This window comes from Columba livia, chromosome 9 (genome assembly GCF_036013475.1).
Source record: "Columba livia isolate bColLiv1 breed racing homer chromosome 9, bColLiv1.pat.W.v2, whole genome shotgun sequence".
Taxonomy (NCBI): domain Eukaryota; kingdom Metazoa; phylum Chordata; class Aves; order Columbiformes; family Columbidae; genus Columba; species Columba livia.
In genome coordinates, this window is record NC_088610.1 from 6,137,274 (window position 1) to 6,153,790 (window position 16,517).

At 44.7% G+C, this 16,517-nt stretch overlaps 1 protein-coding gene and 1 long non-coding RNA gene across 7 annotated transcripts in view; one reads left to right on the top strand and one right to left on the bottom strand.

Annotated features, from left to right (window-relative positions):
• LPP (LIM domain containing preferred translocation partner in lipoma) overlaps positions 1-16,517 on the top strand; it is a 397,232-nt gene that overhangs the window by 33,086 nt on the left and 347,629 nt on the right. The gene's annotated exons all lie outside the window — the stretch shown is intronic.
• LOC110355260 (uncharacterized) lies at positions 1,181-6,954 on the bottom strand. 2 transcript variants are annotated; one of them, XR_010474617.1, is made up of 3 exons: positions 6,817-6,954; positions 4,373-4,475; positions 1,181-2,022 (listed from the first exon to the last, which is right to left on the bottom strand). It is a non-coding gene; the product is annotated as an uncharacterized LOC110355260 (long non-coding RNA). The 2 variants fall into 2 exon arrangements; XR_010474616.1 differs by lacking the exon at positions 1,181-2,022 and adding an exon at positions 3,752-3,885.

A 16,517-nucleotide genomic window follows, 5' to 3' on the forward strand; every position in this document is an offset into this window, starting at 1 on the left:
GTGCACTGTTTGGAGAGAAATGAGCCCTCCCAGGGACAAGGTTTGATTTCTGTGGCCTTTCTGGTGCATGTGCAGGAACAGTAAAGAGTAAAATATGGCTGTGTTTATTTGGGCATCGGGCTGCCTGTGCTGGGGGTCTCAGCCCCATGTTGGAGATAAAGGGGTAGCTGTGGCTACATCCACCTGTGCCCCTGCCAGGAGCCACCAGGGCAGTGGCTGCAGCTGGGATGGCACTGGGATACTCCTGGGAAGGCTCCTGTTGCTCCAGACTCCCTCCAGGTTCCTGGGGAGGTACTAAGTGTCTGTGTCTCAATCCCAACAGCTTGCAGAGGGCCAGCCTCAAGGAAAGGCATACCCCATAGGAGGGGAAAGTCCTGAGGGCAGAGGACCACCACAGTCATTGTCTCATGAAGCTTGTAGCTATCAGGAATGATGCTATATTCTCTTGAGTGGCTCCTGCAGGGACTTTATCCATGGCCTGTTGACCACCACGAGGTCTCCTAGGACCAAATCCCTGCTCCAGCCATGCACTGAGATGTCACACAGCTTTGCCAGGTGTTGAGTGTCCCCTCACTGTTCTGAGGGTCTCAGCGACGTCCCCAGTTTGTGCTGTAAGGAGAGCATGGGGAGAGGGGAAGAAGACACAAAGTCTCTCTTCTCTTCCCTCAGCATCATGAGTCAGCCTGCCCTGCTGGAAAGTGGTGTTAATCAGACCTATTGCCAATTAATTCCCAGAGAAGCAAGCAGTGACTGAAGCAAGGTTTGTCCCTCTGATATATACTTTCCTCCCTGGAGCAGCGCACTTACCTCCTGCTCCACTGTCAGAACGAGAGGGAAGGGCATAAACCAGCCCAAGTCTATCATTGCTTTCTAAAAGGCGGATTGACAGAGATGGCCAATCAAGGGCAGTGACTGGAGAAGCTTAATCCCTGCTCGTCCTATTTTGACAACAAAATTACATGTTTGGATAACGAAAGCTTCCACCTGGAGAGCTTGATGAAAAGCACAGGGAGGTGTTGGTTCTAGGCAGGAATTTGCTCTACTATTCTGCTCCTCTGGAGCTTTCATAAGCAGGTTTCTTTGGTACCACAACAGAAAGAACACCTCTTTCATAATGAATTGCCTTCAACTACCATGAGCCAAGCTTAGGGTTTTTTGTTTTGTTTTGTTTTTTCTTAAATGTAGGAGCATAGAAAATTAAATCTCTGTCAGATTTTTTTAAGCAATTATTTTAAGCACTGTGAATAAACAAGGAGTGCCTGACAAACACCTGTTATTTTTCCCATCGTGAGTTTGGCTGCTGCTGAACAGTCAGAAATGCTGCTCTTTATAGGATCAAGTGTGTTTATCTGGCAGAGAAGAATAGGGTTTGTTTTCACTGTGGAATAATGCACTGGCTGCTGTATAAAGTGCAGCACCAAGTTTTATCAAATAGGAGGCATGTGTTCCCTGGCTTCCTCCTGGTTGCTGACAGATTGGCAAGATTCAGTTGCTTCTGACCCAGAACAGGCACCTCGGAACTGGGGCCATTTCGCTCCTAAAGTCTCAAAACTTCAGGGTTTTCTGGGAATATGGAGCTGAGCTGAAGCACAAGAATTGGTTCAGATCTGGCTCTCAGCCTTCTGAAGAATCGGGGGTGCCAAGTCTGGTCTTCTGAACTTGAGTAGGAGTAAGGTGTATCTCAGTGTCCATATTCCCAACAAGCACTGAAAAGGGGAGGGCTGGAAACGGCGCTGGGATGTTCCTGTGATTAGCTGTTTCCTCCTTAACCCTTTTCCTCATGTCTCTGCGTGGATGCTGCCCATACAGTATCATCCAGCCCCCACACAGAACAGTGTGGGGACCTGGGGCAGAGGGATTACAGAAGCAGTTGGTGGGCTGGGCTGACCTGGTTGAGCTGATGTTTCCTTCTTTTCCAGCCATAACCTTTGTTGAAGGTGGTCACCTCCTCTTGCCTGTCCTCCCTCTGGGTGGGGGATGATACAGAGCAGCTGAGTGGGAGCTCCGTGCTGAGGACAAGGCCTTGGGAAGGGGAAAGAAGTGGTCAGAGGCGCCTGGGACTCTGTGGCAGATGAGATGGGGCACAGGGGCTGACAGCAGTGGATTTGCATCATGCACTTGGTATTGCAGGTCAGGCTTCAGGTGGCCTGACTAGTGACCATTCCACAGAGACAGTCCAGATCCTTTGTCCTCCTTCCCTCAGGTAGCAACCAACAACCAGTGTTACCTTTCAAGTGCATGTCTCAAGACAGTAAGGATCTCTAACGAGCTAAGACAAGCATCACATTAGCCCCTAGCAGGGATGATTTTAGCAGGGACACGTGCAAAGCTGGATTATAACCAGTGCAAGTGCTCTGTCTCCTGGGTTTGGACAGTTGTTGGTATGCGAAGAGTTTTTTTCCTAAATTTTCTTGTTTCTCTAGAGTTTCCCATAAACCAGGGCACATTTTGAAACTCGGAGCCCAGAAAGGAAGTGTAGGAGACAGATGAAGAGGCACTGGGACTAACTCACTCCTGTTAGTGCTTGTGTTTTCTAACAATTCAGATACCTATGTGGCTGGTTTTCTCCCTCCTTCTACTGGTCTGTTACTGGTTCTGCACTGGACCCATGCTCTGAGCAGGACATGGTGCAGGGTCAGGAGGGAAGAAGGACGCTGTTGTGCGAGGCAGAATGAGAGCTTGCCCCTCAGACTTGCTGGTTTAGCAAAGCACTGCAAGTCAAGCAAAGCTGCCTGGGATCTGAAGAGCAGTGAGTGAAGCAGAAGCAACACCAGTTTTACTCCTGCTGCTGCTCTTCCAAAGTCTCTAGCTGTGAGCACGTAGGCAGCCAGCATTGCTCATTCTGAGCTCCTGCATGGTGAATGGGGACAGCACGAACCTTTGCTAACTGTTGGCTAGTGGCAGAAAGGATGTTTTTAGTGGTTAAGGCGTAAGACAGGTAGCAGAGACCAGGCTTCCATTCTGGGCGTTGTTACCGGTAAACTGTGTGTGAACAAATCCCTCAGGCCAAAATTTTCATTGCCCTGCCCTTCTGAAAATCAGGCCACGAGTTGCGTAAATATGGGTGTAGGTACCTAGCAGTAGGCAGCCAGGTTGGAACATTTTGGCTTTAATCTCTGTGCCTGAGTTACCTAATTTATAAAATGGGGATAATTCTCTGCTACCTCGAGGGATGCTCTGAAGCACAACTCTATTGATGCTGCTAAAGCATGTCCCAGCTCGCTGGATAGGTATTATTCTACACTTGACAGACATTGGATATGGCAGAGTTGAACAAGTGCTCTTGGTGTAGTTTTCCTGTTGCCACTGGACAGCCTTTGAGTCACAATTCCCCCCACCCCTGCAGTGAGATGGAGCAGACTGGCTGCACTTTTGGCATTGCCACAGCTCCGTGTTGCAGTTTTAAAAACACCTGAGTGTCCCAATACCTCTGCCCCTGCCTGTCACTGCTCTAGGGTGCTCTGACCAGCAATAGGACACACAGCTTTCCCCCTGAGAGGGGAGATAAGACTTCCCAGGACACTGTGTAGGGTGACTTTGGAAGATCCTCCTGTTAGGGACAAATTTTCTCAAGTTTATGCAATTTGCTTTCTTGTAGCATGAACCCAACATCTCTGCTGAAGAGCCAGCTGCCAATTAAATGAGCAAACCGATTCAGAATAGCTCTGGATTTGGGCATATTAATACTTCTGGGATAAAAGGTTCTCTTTGTCTACTTAGCATGAGCTGTTGATAACAGGAAACGTTCCCATCAGTTTCCCATATAGACAAATCTTTAATTCATCCTGTGATTTCAACATAATTTTCATAGTCACCAGCAAGACACTTTTTCCAATAGAACTGTGCTCCATCTTCCTTTTCCCCACCACCCTGTCTCAGATGCTCCTAGAAGAAATATAGATGACGCATAATTTTATGCTAAGAAACAAATTTTGATATTTCAAAAACTGTAATGCAACAATATTCTTATTTCCATAATGCTGGCAGAACAAATGCCTCTAAATCTTGTGCTTAAGAGTCACTTCCCAATTTAAATAATACACAGACAATATGACTTTTTAATTGAAAAGGAACTGGCTGCTTGGTTTTCATCTTCTGTCCTGTTGGAAACTAAGGTGTAGAGGAAATCTTGAGAGAAGCGTGTTATCCTAGGATTCCATCTTTGGCCTCATCCTCAGGGTGAGGTGATTTAAGTTGGGGTGCCTATCTTCAATTACAGCTGTTCTATCTTCTGGGTTTCAGCCCTCACCATAATGACAAATGAACCTCCATGCCCACCTTTGCACCCAACTGGTTTCATATCAGGTAGTTTCACTGCCCACACGTTGGTTAGATAAAAGAGTCGTCTCCAGCTCTTTTGCAATCCTCTTACCTCCTCAGAAACCTTCTGCAATCTGCATTGTCTTGAACAAAGGGTGAGCTAAAAGATGAGTGGGATACTTCATTATAACCTCTGGCTGTTCAATGAGTCACACCTGTGATTTTGAAATACAAAATAATAAATTAAGAGGGCAGTAGTGAGATTGAGCTGACAACCTGATAATAAAAATACCGGGCAACTTGTCAGCTTCAGCTGAGTAACCAAAGAACGGCACTTTCTGCCAAGCACGGGCAAACGAAAGGCTCTTTGCTGCACTGTTGTCATGTTGTGGCCAACAGCAATGTCTAATGGCTCAATAAAATGTAAACACTGGCTATATTTTCTAGAGCCAACTTTCCTTTTTGTCCTCACGTAGAAGGAAAGTTGGCATCTAGGAGTCTAAGTAAGAAATGAAAGCTGGGAGCCTTGACTTCGTCTTACGTTTGTGCCAGCACAAAAATCTCTACCCAAATGTAGATGACTTTATAAATGGGTTTAGAAAAGTTTAATTAATATTAGTCAGATTCTCAGAAGAAAGGCACTGATAAACATTATTTAAGTTCACTTATTTATCATCTTATACAGTCATTTCACTGCAACTGTCAAACCCTTTTCTTGACTTACTTCATTTGCCCAGCGGTACAAGACTGTGTGGTGTGGGGCAGGCTCGCAATGCTGAGACAACTCAGCGCATACAATGCCACAAAGCCCCAAAGCAACGTATTGCCAACAACTCAGGACACAACTCCATGAACTAGCTTTGCAGAAGACGGAAGAGCAAAATGCCATCCTCCCACCATCATCTGGGTTCAACAGCAGCTCAACACCCTTTATATGGTGATGCCTTTTTCAGAAAACAACAAAAGAAAGAAGAAAAAAAACACCATAATTGGTAGGGAATCAGAATTCAGGTAGGAAACAATGTTCTTCCCCATGGAAACAACATAAAAAGGAAAAGACTTGTCACCAACATGTCTTCTCCTTTGGGTGATTATATGAACAGGTATTTGCTACCAGGGAAGCCAGGCTCTTCTGTTGTTCCTGGCAAAGAGCTCACTCCCTTTGTCTGTGAAGAGGAGGAATGCTCTCGGTATTTCTTTGGAGAAAGGTGGGGCTGCAGCTGTGTAACGGAGATGTTCACGTGGAGGTTTGGCATGACCCAGCATTGTCATCAGGACAAAAATTCCCCCAAACAAAACAGAAAACTTCTCGAGGGAGTAAAATCCCTACTGAAATAATATACAAAAAGCTACTCTCAGTAGCAAAGTGGGAAAGGTACCACAATCACAAGATTTGTGTTTTTAAAAGACAAAGTTTAAAAAACCCCACAAACATCCTTTTCTGTTTTCCTGTCATTCCAATACATATGGTGTTGGGGAATGGACATTTTGGTGTGAGGCAGAGCTACTGTGCTTCCTATAACTGGGCAAAGTACAGGGTATTTTACTTCTTGGATGCTCTAAGCAGAAACTCTTTGCTTTTGAGCTTTATTGACACAAAGCAAAGCACTGGAGGTTTTGCCCATCGCTACAAATGCACATTTAGTTTCATGACATGACATCTTAGTTGAGCCTGCAAACACTATAGTGTCTGAAAAAATGACCTTTCTAGCTGATGGGACAACAGTGATTGGGCTGCCAATGATGTACCCATTTAGTCCAGCTGTGAGCATGGGAGCAGATGGGTGTTTTCCTTGGGCATACAAGCACCTCTGCTGGTCAGCACTATTCTGCTGGTCCTTTTTCTGTCTTCAATTTCAGAGTTTGTTAGTATTTGTCTTGCCAGGCATGGGATACTGCAATTACAGAGAGCTAGATTGCATCTAGCTGGCAAGTGGAGCATGCCATTTTTAGCAGGAAGTATATTTTCTTATACTGCAGCAAGGTAATAGATACATTACAGTAGATCAGCACTGTGTTGAGGGATTTTGGGCCACGAGGTAGGTTGTATGCCAGTGTCATTCACAACGTCATGTTCATATTACATCCTGCAATGGTACATATATATGTTATAAACAGCTCCAGGTCAGGATACCGAAGTGTTCTTGGAGCAAGTGAACCTGGCATTCAGCAAAGAAAGAGCTTGGACCATCTTCTTGGCCATACAGTGGTGATGTAAAGGTGAACAGGATACATGGTCATTGCTATATCAGATACCTGGCACTGCTCAGCCTTGACTCTGCTCTGTCACTTTTTCCAGTGAAAACCTGAAGAGTAGTTCTGAACTCTGCCTCGATGATCATCCCTGCTTCCCCAAACATGTACATGGATTTAATCCACTGGGACCTAGAAAAGTGTATCAGACATATGTCCGTAGTGAGCAGTGCCTCAGAAGGTGTCATGGCTCCTATTGCAAACTGTTATCTTTAACTCCTCAGACTGAATGACCACATACTTATTTACAACCAGGAGCATCCACCAGCATGCCTAGAGAGAGACGTGAATTCATACTCTTACCTGTGCAGTGGGACATCTCTGTTTCTCTACTGCTGCTGCCCTGCCAGGGAATGCACAGACAAAGTGAGACGTTACCTTCTGTCACCAAGGATGATGTGCTCTTACTAGTCAACAGCAGTTGGCAAGCCCTGGAGGTTGGACATGCTTCCTGTTTCAGCAGCAGGAGTGAACATGGAAAGCACCTGGCTACTGTGGCAACAAGGGTTGTAAACAAATAGAGACCTGGCTGGGAGTTGCCGCCGCAATCCAGCACATCACACGAGAGTTTAAAAGAGATACAAGGCAAGGCACCTCCTACTACTAAGGAAAACTCAAGCTACCATTTGTCCCTGCACAGTTCTGTTTCTAGTGTGAACGCACTCAATCAAGAGCCAGTTTGGGACAGAGGATTTGCCAGGCCTGATGTAGTGTTCTCACCCTGGGATCGGATTAGTCCTAACGCATGATCTTATGCAAATCTAAGGGTGAAGGAAGCTAGGGAATGAAACGGGAGAAAATCCCCATGATCAAGGTTGCTGATAAAAGCAACCGCCTCCAGTTGGTGAGCAGCACCTCCCACAGCTTCGGGCAGGCCCGGCTGGGCAGAGGCGCAGGTGGCTGGTGACAGTCCAGCACGCAGAGTGCGCCCATCGGGTGAGAGCATAACAGGATGTTGTCCCATCCCACGCACAGAACAGCTCCATCTGAGCAAGCAGGAGGCCATGCCAAAAATGTGGACAGATGCAAACATACATTACACACCATGTGTGAGGAGTCCTGGTGCAGCTGTACTAATCTCTCAGCTGTAATGGCTGTGTGGGGTGGCTGAGTGTAGGCAGCATGCAACCCTCCATCTTCCTGGGCTTGCTAGATGACTTCTGTTCAGTGCATTATACATCTGCTTTCTAGTGTGGACAAGACTTGGGAGTTAAGAGGGTCTCCAGGGTGACCATGTCTCCTACCTGCCTACAGACACTGTTCACAGAGCATTTGTTGTGGCATCCATTTAATGAGAGAGGATCTACACATTACCCCAACTACTGGGAATGGAACCAAGTCCCACAATTTGTTTCATGTGAGCTGAGAAAAGCCATTCAAACGGCAGTATCTTCTCTCCCCTGAACTCGATGCACAGGGTATGCGCTGCAGGGGTGCATGTAGAAGTAGAAATCACCACAGCTGCAGAAACAACTTATACTTGCCATTGTGATCCCTGATAATCACCCTTCCTAACCTTCCCTAGTGCCATACAGATGACTGGTGGCTGCTCAGCAAAGGCAACTGTATGTCCTACCTGCACACTTGGTATCTGGCATCAATGTGACTAAGACCGGTTTGCAGGTTCTAGCACTTACTATTCCCAAGAAACTTTCTCCCAAAGGGGATCAAGATACAGGGTTGCAATGGCAGGTATTCCACCCAATTGAGCAAGTGAACAGCACTAAGTTGCTGGTTAACATTATAGAGCACAGCAGAGCAAGACAGATTGAAGGAAGATGTTGCAACCTTGTTTATGTTGGCAGTGGATGGGGTTTCGAAAAAGCCCTAAGAGAAAGTAACAAACAAAGGGTGTGCCTTGAAAGGAGGCTGAGTTCAGAAACCTTTGCACAATGTGCAGGTAACACGTGCGTGAGCCAGGTGATTCAGAGCCGCCTTTCCTACGCTCTTGTGACCTAAATCCCCCAACAAAAAGAACTAGTACGTGCAAACACGACAAGAGCGTCCTGGCCTCTGGACCTGGTGCTTCCAGGAAGAGCTCGTCCCCCTGGCCTCATTGTACAGAATTGCACACTTAGGTGCAGCGTGTTTTTATGGTTGTGTTACAAGCCTCAGGTATTGTCTAAGATCAGACTGGGCGTAGTGGCCTGATATTTGAATCTGTATGCGGCTGGGTTTATTCTAACGTAAAGCTGCTCTTTATGTTGCCTCTTGCAAGCTGACGCTTGTATGAATATTTTTTCTTCTTTTTTTTTTCTGTTTGTTTGTTTGTTGTTTGTTTTGGTTTGTTTTCCAAAATAGGAAACAGCTTTTGACTGCTGGGGGAGCAGAGGGTTACTACTCCATGCTGAGCGTGATGCTTTAAGTCTTCTCTCAGCTCCATGTCTCTAAAAGAGCACAGCAGGCAGAATCAGCAGTACCTGTTGGTTACATGGAAAATGTACTTGCAGCTTCTTTTGGAGCTCCAGGAGCTAAGTGCAGGTGATTCTCAGTCCTTTATTCCAACCCCAAAAATTAACTACTCTTCCATCTGCTGTGGGACCTCCTCTATAGCACAGTGCTGCATCACTTCACAGAAGAATTTTCAGAACCCATGTTATTTCCTGGAAGGAGTGTTCATAAGATTAACAGGAGTTTTTGAATCCCGTTGGGGACCTCTTGAGAGGCTGGTCACAGCTTTCTACCATTAGGGACAGACTTTCTCTCCTTCTTGCATGGCCAAGAGGAGACCGCACAATGATGCTGACTCAGCGCTATAGAGAGGGATTGTGTCATGAGGCACTGATGAGGTGAGATGATGGAGTGATGTCATGAGGATGGAATCTGCATATCTTGCTGGAATAAACAGAGAAACGCCAAGCCGAGCACCTCCATCATCTCCTACGTTCTTAGATCTTTTCACCATCTTGTTTGTGATTCAGCCTTTTGAGGCATCTGGTATTTGTCTGTTTTTTCCTCACTACTGAATCATGTTCTTATTTGCACATTATTCCGTGACTGAATTTCGCCAATCAGTGTCTAGACAGACACCACTGCATTGTGAGGAAGACAGGTGAAAAAGCACATTTTTACTCCTGAGGATCTCAGAAGCTTTCCTGAGAGGTAGAAAGTACACACTCTTCTTTGAACAGCATGCAGATTATCTAAAATCAGACCACGGCATGGGCAGAGATGGGAACACAGTGTGTAGGAAATACAGTATTCAGGTAGAACAGCCAACAACGCAGTGCTCGACTGTGTCTTAGTCTCTATAAATCAGCCAGATGTCTCACTGACAGAATAGCACAAATCAGGTCTACAGAAAGCACTCAAATACAGTGAAAGCAGGAACTTTATGAACCAGCTTGATGTGTATTGAGGTCAGTGAGGAGAAAGGCAGAAGGACATTAACATGAGGAGACTCATTTATTAAAATGCAGCAGCCCTGAGAACGAAGAATAGGAATTGTTGATTTTGGAGAGCATGTGCAAAAACTACCAGACAGGGGACTTCCCTGCTTCTCTCCTGGAGTATGACCTCCGCTCCTACTTCAGCTGTTCTGTTTTACATCTATATGTTGTACCTCCCAAACACTCAGAGCTGAGTTCCTCTGCAATATTTTTACGTAATGCATTTAACAGCCTCCCCACATGAACTGTGTGCAATTCTTTGGAGACAAGGCCATTTTTCAAAGTTAGTCCTGCAGAGACAATAAAAAAGAGTTAAAACAAATTAGTGTTTTGATTCTTGCTATGTATCAGGGAAAACTTACTGGAAACCTTAGACAGATGCACAGTGAAAAGGCTAAGCATGCTGCTTCTGTGATATATTTGCCTAAAATTGCTAGAAGACTCATATAACTTTTTCCTGTTTTCACTTCAGAAGTAGATTGCTTCACTTCTTGATGCAAAGTTTGAGCACTTTGTGCTTGAAAAACTGCTAACCAAGGGGCATTGGCTGATGATCATGTAATTGTACTTTCTTTAGTGTGTTTTGACAGCACATAAATCATTGTAACTTTCTGGATAGCTATAGTGGTAGAGCTCTGCTCCCAAGATTTTAAGGCAAAGTCTTGCAATATGAGGACTGAACATCAGCTGTGCAATGGTAACGATCACTGTCAGCTTAGCTGACAATAAAAGGAGGTTAAACTAAATTGCATAGACTGAAATCCCCTGCACTGCAGAGTCACACTGGTTTTGTTTATTATGGGCTAAGACGGAATACATGGAGAGTTACCACAGCTCGGCTGATATATGGCAAGTTGTTAAGCTTGTAAGTCTTGAGTCCCTATTTTCTAATTCAGACTTGACACAGGAAGTGGAAGACAATAATTAATGAGTGGAAGAGGAGATACGGCTTTACAATAGAGTGAGATGGTCAGATAACCTTATTACATATTCCATTGGATCTTTCACCAAACAGATGATAGACTCATTATAAACTGTGCACAGAACAAAGGGAACATTGACATTTAAAGAGATTCTGCTCCACAAAGCAGCCACAGAATTGGCGTGATGGGTTTCCGTGACTTTTGTGTTTGGTTTTTGGGTGAAGGAACAGCTTTGTGTCTTTTAGACCTGCAAACTGTTGCAGTGTGTGAGTTACACTGATTTTGAGCCTGTTGAGATTTTGGTTTTGAAGAACGTTTTTTTTCTTTCCTCCACTCTTTTTTTCCTTTTTTATTCTTTTTCTTCCCCACCAAGGCCAGGTACAGCAGCTTTTCTTCCATTGTTCACTTTGTTTTGGTTTTCTCATTTGTTCACAGGGTAGGGCTGTTTTTTCTGCTATATTGTTACTGCTTCAGAGCTTCCCACACGCAAGCTTAATCTCAGCTTAGTTCAGCCAGTGTGAACTTTTGCATTTGATGGTCTTTATCTGCTGTAGAATGTCTTACTCTCCTTCATTCAAAAAACTTTTCTAATCAACCAGAGCTGAAAATAAAACAGTTCTATTGATACTTAAGTAAGAGTCGGCACAGCCTTGTGCCCTGATTTTGTTAAAACTTCTTAAAGCTATATTTTTTAAAATTAGCATAATGTGATATGCACTCAGTATGTTGGAAATATCATGCCAGGCCTGTACAACCTATTGTCTTTGAGTTATATCTTCAGTGAAATACAGTAAAAGTCTTTGCTTTCAGTGAGGCTGGAAAATAATAGTTTAAATGCTTGTAAACTCAAAGTATAAATGCTCTGGTAGAATTGAAGCAATGACAATAGTAGAATAAGTGCATGGGGCGACACAAAAGTGTATCTGGCTCAGTGTCACATCTCCAGATATGTTTCCTTTCCCCATTTCTCTGGCAGAATCTATGGCTTCCTGGGTGCACTTGGGATCACACGGAACTTGATGCATTTTAAGCTATCTTAAGTTTCATACAAAAGCCTGTAGGTAACACCCAAACAAACGGCTGCAGTGAGGCCATTTTGCCCTTTCTGAAATGACGTTTCTCAGAATTTGGGTTCAAAGGAAATTGCAACTTTCCGGTTTGATTCAGGAAAACATAAAAGGTCAGATTTTTCTGTGGAACAGAGATTTCAGCGTTCATTCAGCTCAGCCAGCAGGTGAGGAGAAGCTTAACAGTAGCACATGGAGCAAGCGGCCACTGCACTAATCCCTTGAGTAAAGAGCACATGAAGCTGGAAAGCTCTGAAAGGGAAGTCAGAATGACCTGAACAGCAAACCTTTCCTAAAGGAAACCACATCTGTTCAAGCTGGCATGCAGGGCTGTTCTCAGGAGGAGTGAGATGCAAAGTTCAAGGGAACTGCCTGCGAAGACACACGGTGACTGCACTGGGGTTATACAATGAGCCTCGGTGCGAGGAAGCTCTTTGTTCTATTTACAAATCCCTGTATTACTGACAAGGAAACCTCGGTGGCTGCCTTCCAAAGAAAACAATAAGGAAAGAAAGAAAGGTGGGTTTTTCTTTGTCTTGCAGCTCCCATAAATCCCCTCACACTTTGAAACATGATTTTTAAATTTTTTTTCCCCCCTATGCGTAACCCCATAGCACATTTTACAAGTGTAATTACAAAGCAATCAAATGTGGGAGCAGTAACGAAGAGTACATCAAGGAACGCTGAGCCTATTTGTTCGAAAACTCCACAGGTGCTTGTTACAGCTTTGAAACACCAACATTATTGTGTCTGAAGAATATTGTTTCAGCCACAAAGAGGTCAAACACCAGAGAACACTCTTGGATATTGTGTGAGATTTAAGTCAGACTTGTTCCTCAAAGACAACCTTAGAAACCAGCTTCTCTGATACAAAAGCCCCCTAAACCCTGAGAAAGCTCAGGGTGAGACTGGAACACCAAGAGAGAAGATGAAGATAGAGCAGAGGTTGGAAAATCATGAATAATGCAGAAAAAAAGGAATAGGGAATGATTAATCACTATTTGCTATAGCATGAGGACGAGAACACTGATTTTCATTTTAAAAGAAACAACAAACCCACAATCATTTTCCTGTGTAGCAACAGGCTCTTATTAAAGAGACTTCACTAAGCCAGTCTCTGGGACTCTGCCTCTACCACTCAGTCACTTTTCTCTACTCCTCAGTAAATATTTATCCTGAATGGTGTAGAGCTGTCATGTCCTCTGGGATTTAACCCTTGGTACCTGTTACTAAATCCATTCTGTATATTTACTAGTGAACAATTTGACTCTGGACTGAACCCAAGCTGCAGTTCTTACACTGTTCTTGCTATCCAATGAAAAACTAATTCTATGAGATCTGCATCTTCACCTTTAGCTATTAAGTTCCTATTTCATTTCCTAGGTATTTTTGGGGAAAAGGCACTCATTTGGTTGAAGCACATTACAAAGAACTACAAGGTAGGGATAGCAGTTCTGAGTCTTGTTCAAACTCCATTTCAGACATCAAGAGTCTTTTATCTCAGTTCTCTATCTAGGAAAATATTTACCTATTATAATGATCTAATCACAGGAAGGGGCCAGGGCCCTATTTTTCTCATTTGCCTGCCTGTCTCATTGTGGGGTGAGGCTTGATGTAGGGTGTGTATCAGTCCCAGATCCTTGTGCAGAGGTTGCAGTTGGTGTTCCACACTAATAGCGTCAACTGATGCAATGCCCTAGGTGGCTGTGACAGAGTCCCGGCACCTTCAAATGCTCCCTTGTGACATTCAGCTTCTCCATCAGCACCTTGCTACCACGTGTACAGGGTGGCCGCCTCATCTAGGCATCTCCAGAGCAGCGCTGACGTGGCGAAAGCAAGGCCAAGTAGTTTGTTTTTCCTACCTGAAGGTAAAGTGTGAGTGAAAGGTCTTAACTGGCAGGTGCTGGAACGAGTCTGTTTAAGACAAAGGTAGGAGAGAGCCCAGATGAAGTCTTGGACATTCAAAGGGTTGAGCTGGCTGGTTTTGATCTGTTCCCACAAGTGAAGGTGCAAGCTGATCTCTCTGATGGTAATAAGATAGGGTGGGAATGGTTATATTCTTAGGTTGTTTGTTGCCTTAAACCCTTCTTCTCTGTAATGCTAAATAAAACAAATACTTCAAGGATATAGGTCATAATCCCTGGTCAGCTGCCCAAAGGGAGGGAACGGAGGGTGGTAAACAGCTGACGCATGGGTGTAGCCAGCTTTTGATTTAATAGTGGAGAAAAGTGGCATTTTTCAGCCTACGCTTAGGAAAGGTGAGGTGTTGAACACATGAGATGGGCACCCAAAAGTTTTGCAAACACTGGAACTGTGTGGCTGAAAACCAGGCAGAATAATGTAAATACCTACTGATTTTTTTTTTCTGCTTCCCTGTGGTAAGTGCGGGCCTGAAAAATACATGCGACATCAAACTGTCGGCTTTCCTGAGGTTTTGCAGCCATTTGACCATTTCTAAAAGCTCTGTGGAGAACGGGTATTTGTATGTGTATCACTTTGTATTCACAAGCTCAGTCCAGAGTGCCAGCCCTTGCTTGTATCGTTGCTGTGCTTCTGCAGCTGAAGTGGCTGTGGTGGGTATATAGCATCAAACACAAAAGTAGATGTGTCCTGCAAGAGGGAAAAGGATACACATAGGTGGCTCTGACATCTAATGTACTTGCCAGGGCACTAGCAAGATCCTAAGTTTTCTCCAGCGCAGCTGTCTCATAATATGTGTGTGCACACTCAATGTTCTCAGGCTATTAAGCTGAAGAGCGGGGGGAGATGGTGCTCCCTCTGCACGTTTACTCTCAAATTGTCCACTAGATTAGAGGCGAGCAATTTGGAAGACATCTACGAGCAATCTGGTTTAGCTCTCTGCAGACATTCCTCTCCAGCCGCAAGCGGCTCATGAGCAGCTCGAGCCCATCTCCAGTGCCAGGGATCTGTCACCTCACTGGCAGCAGGGCTGGGCTGGCTCCTCAGCAATCCAGATTCCCGACGGTGTGAGGAAATGTGTATGTGGGGATGGCTGAGGCCAGGGCTGCTGGGGTGCCCTGCATCACCTCTGTGTCGCACAGTGGAATGGAGCAGACTGAGCAGCCTGTGGGCAGAGATGCTCTCGGTCGAAGTCAAACACATGGGTTATAATGGGCCCATAAAAATTATTGATTGAGTCTATAATTATTATTACCTGAGTATATTCTCCCAGAGGCTGGGAGAGGGCTCTTGTCTCTTTTTATGGACGGTGCACTGAGGCACAAATCTCCAGAGTCACTGGGGAGGAACATGTTGGATAAATGTTTCTCAGTAGAAAATGTTTATTTGTCACACATTATTCCTTTCATGTTGTGTGTGTGGGAGTGTATCCATTTCAGCAAGACACTCTAGGAAATGTTTTCTTGGAATCAGCATTTAATTTCTGGCTAAAATGGTCTTCCATCATGGATGGCATGGTCATTCCTGGGGTGGCTGGGAGGCTGCAGGTCAGGTCTTGGAGCTGAAGTTGGCAAGACAGGAAATCAAAGCAGGCAGAATGGTGCCCTTATCCTCACAGTTCTGACAATGTGATTTGTTTTTAATTGCATGCTTTTTGTCCTTTATTACCAGGGAGAAAAGTCCTCCAAAAATGTTGAGAAGTCCTGTTTTTGTCACAGTAGAGACTGGAAATCTTCCAGACTCTCCAAGATACTGGCAAACGGTGGAAGCTGTTTCCATCTTAGCTGAATCTGCAGCTTTCCCAAGGTCCCACATCTGCTCTGTTGCAGAGCAGGAGTCTTAAACCCAGTTTCCTATTATACAAAGAAAATGATGGTACACGGACTGCCTAACCACATAGCTGAGAATGGACAAAGGTGGGAGCCAAGATCTGGAGATCCAGCAGCCGTGTCCTCTCCTTTTTCTTCATTGTGCTCTGTTTACAAGCTGGTCTGTCAAACTGGTCACACTCCTCAGTTCTCATCCCTTATACCATCCTAAATTCCTCGCTTCTTTGAGGCTTTAAACTGCTTAGGATCTCTGTAGGAGATGGCTAGGGATTTGGAAGCTATCCATGGAATAGACCTCCTAAGACAGCCAATCCATACCTTTGCTATTGCACAGCACAATATGTTATGGCATGGGATTTGGGTCTACCTACTCCTCCTGGGACATCCATCTCAAGTTAATAATCTTTAGCATTAGCCAAACTACACAGCTTTTGATTTCTTAAACTCTTCCCTCAAGTCTGCCCAAAGCTCAGGGAAACAGAGCTGTCCAGGGGCCAAGCAGAGAGTTCAAGTTTTGTTCACGTGAAAACCATCAAGAGAAAGAGTGTATTACCTCTGTGCAGGGAGGCCAGAAGGTCGCTGGCTTATTTTGCAGTCTTGTCAAACAACTCCTCTCTGATCTGTTGTTCACCGCAGCTCAGACTGTTTTTCATCCAGACTACCTCTTCATATTTTAATTTCGATTTGTGTGTATGTGTATTATTTCTCTTATTTTTCACCAGGGGGAATCTAATTTTCTCTTCTCTTCCCTTCCTAATATTTTGGATCTCTCTAGCTGTCTCTGTACTACACCCATCTCCTTATTGAAGGAGTTACACGAGAAATTCACAGTTGGCATTTATAGCTTGCAGAGATTATATTTATGTGGCTGTATAC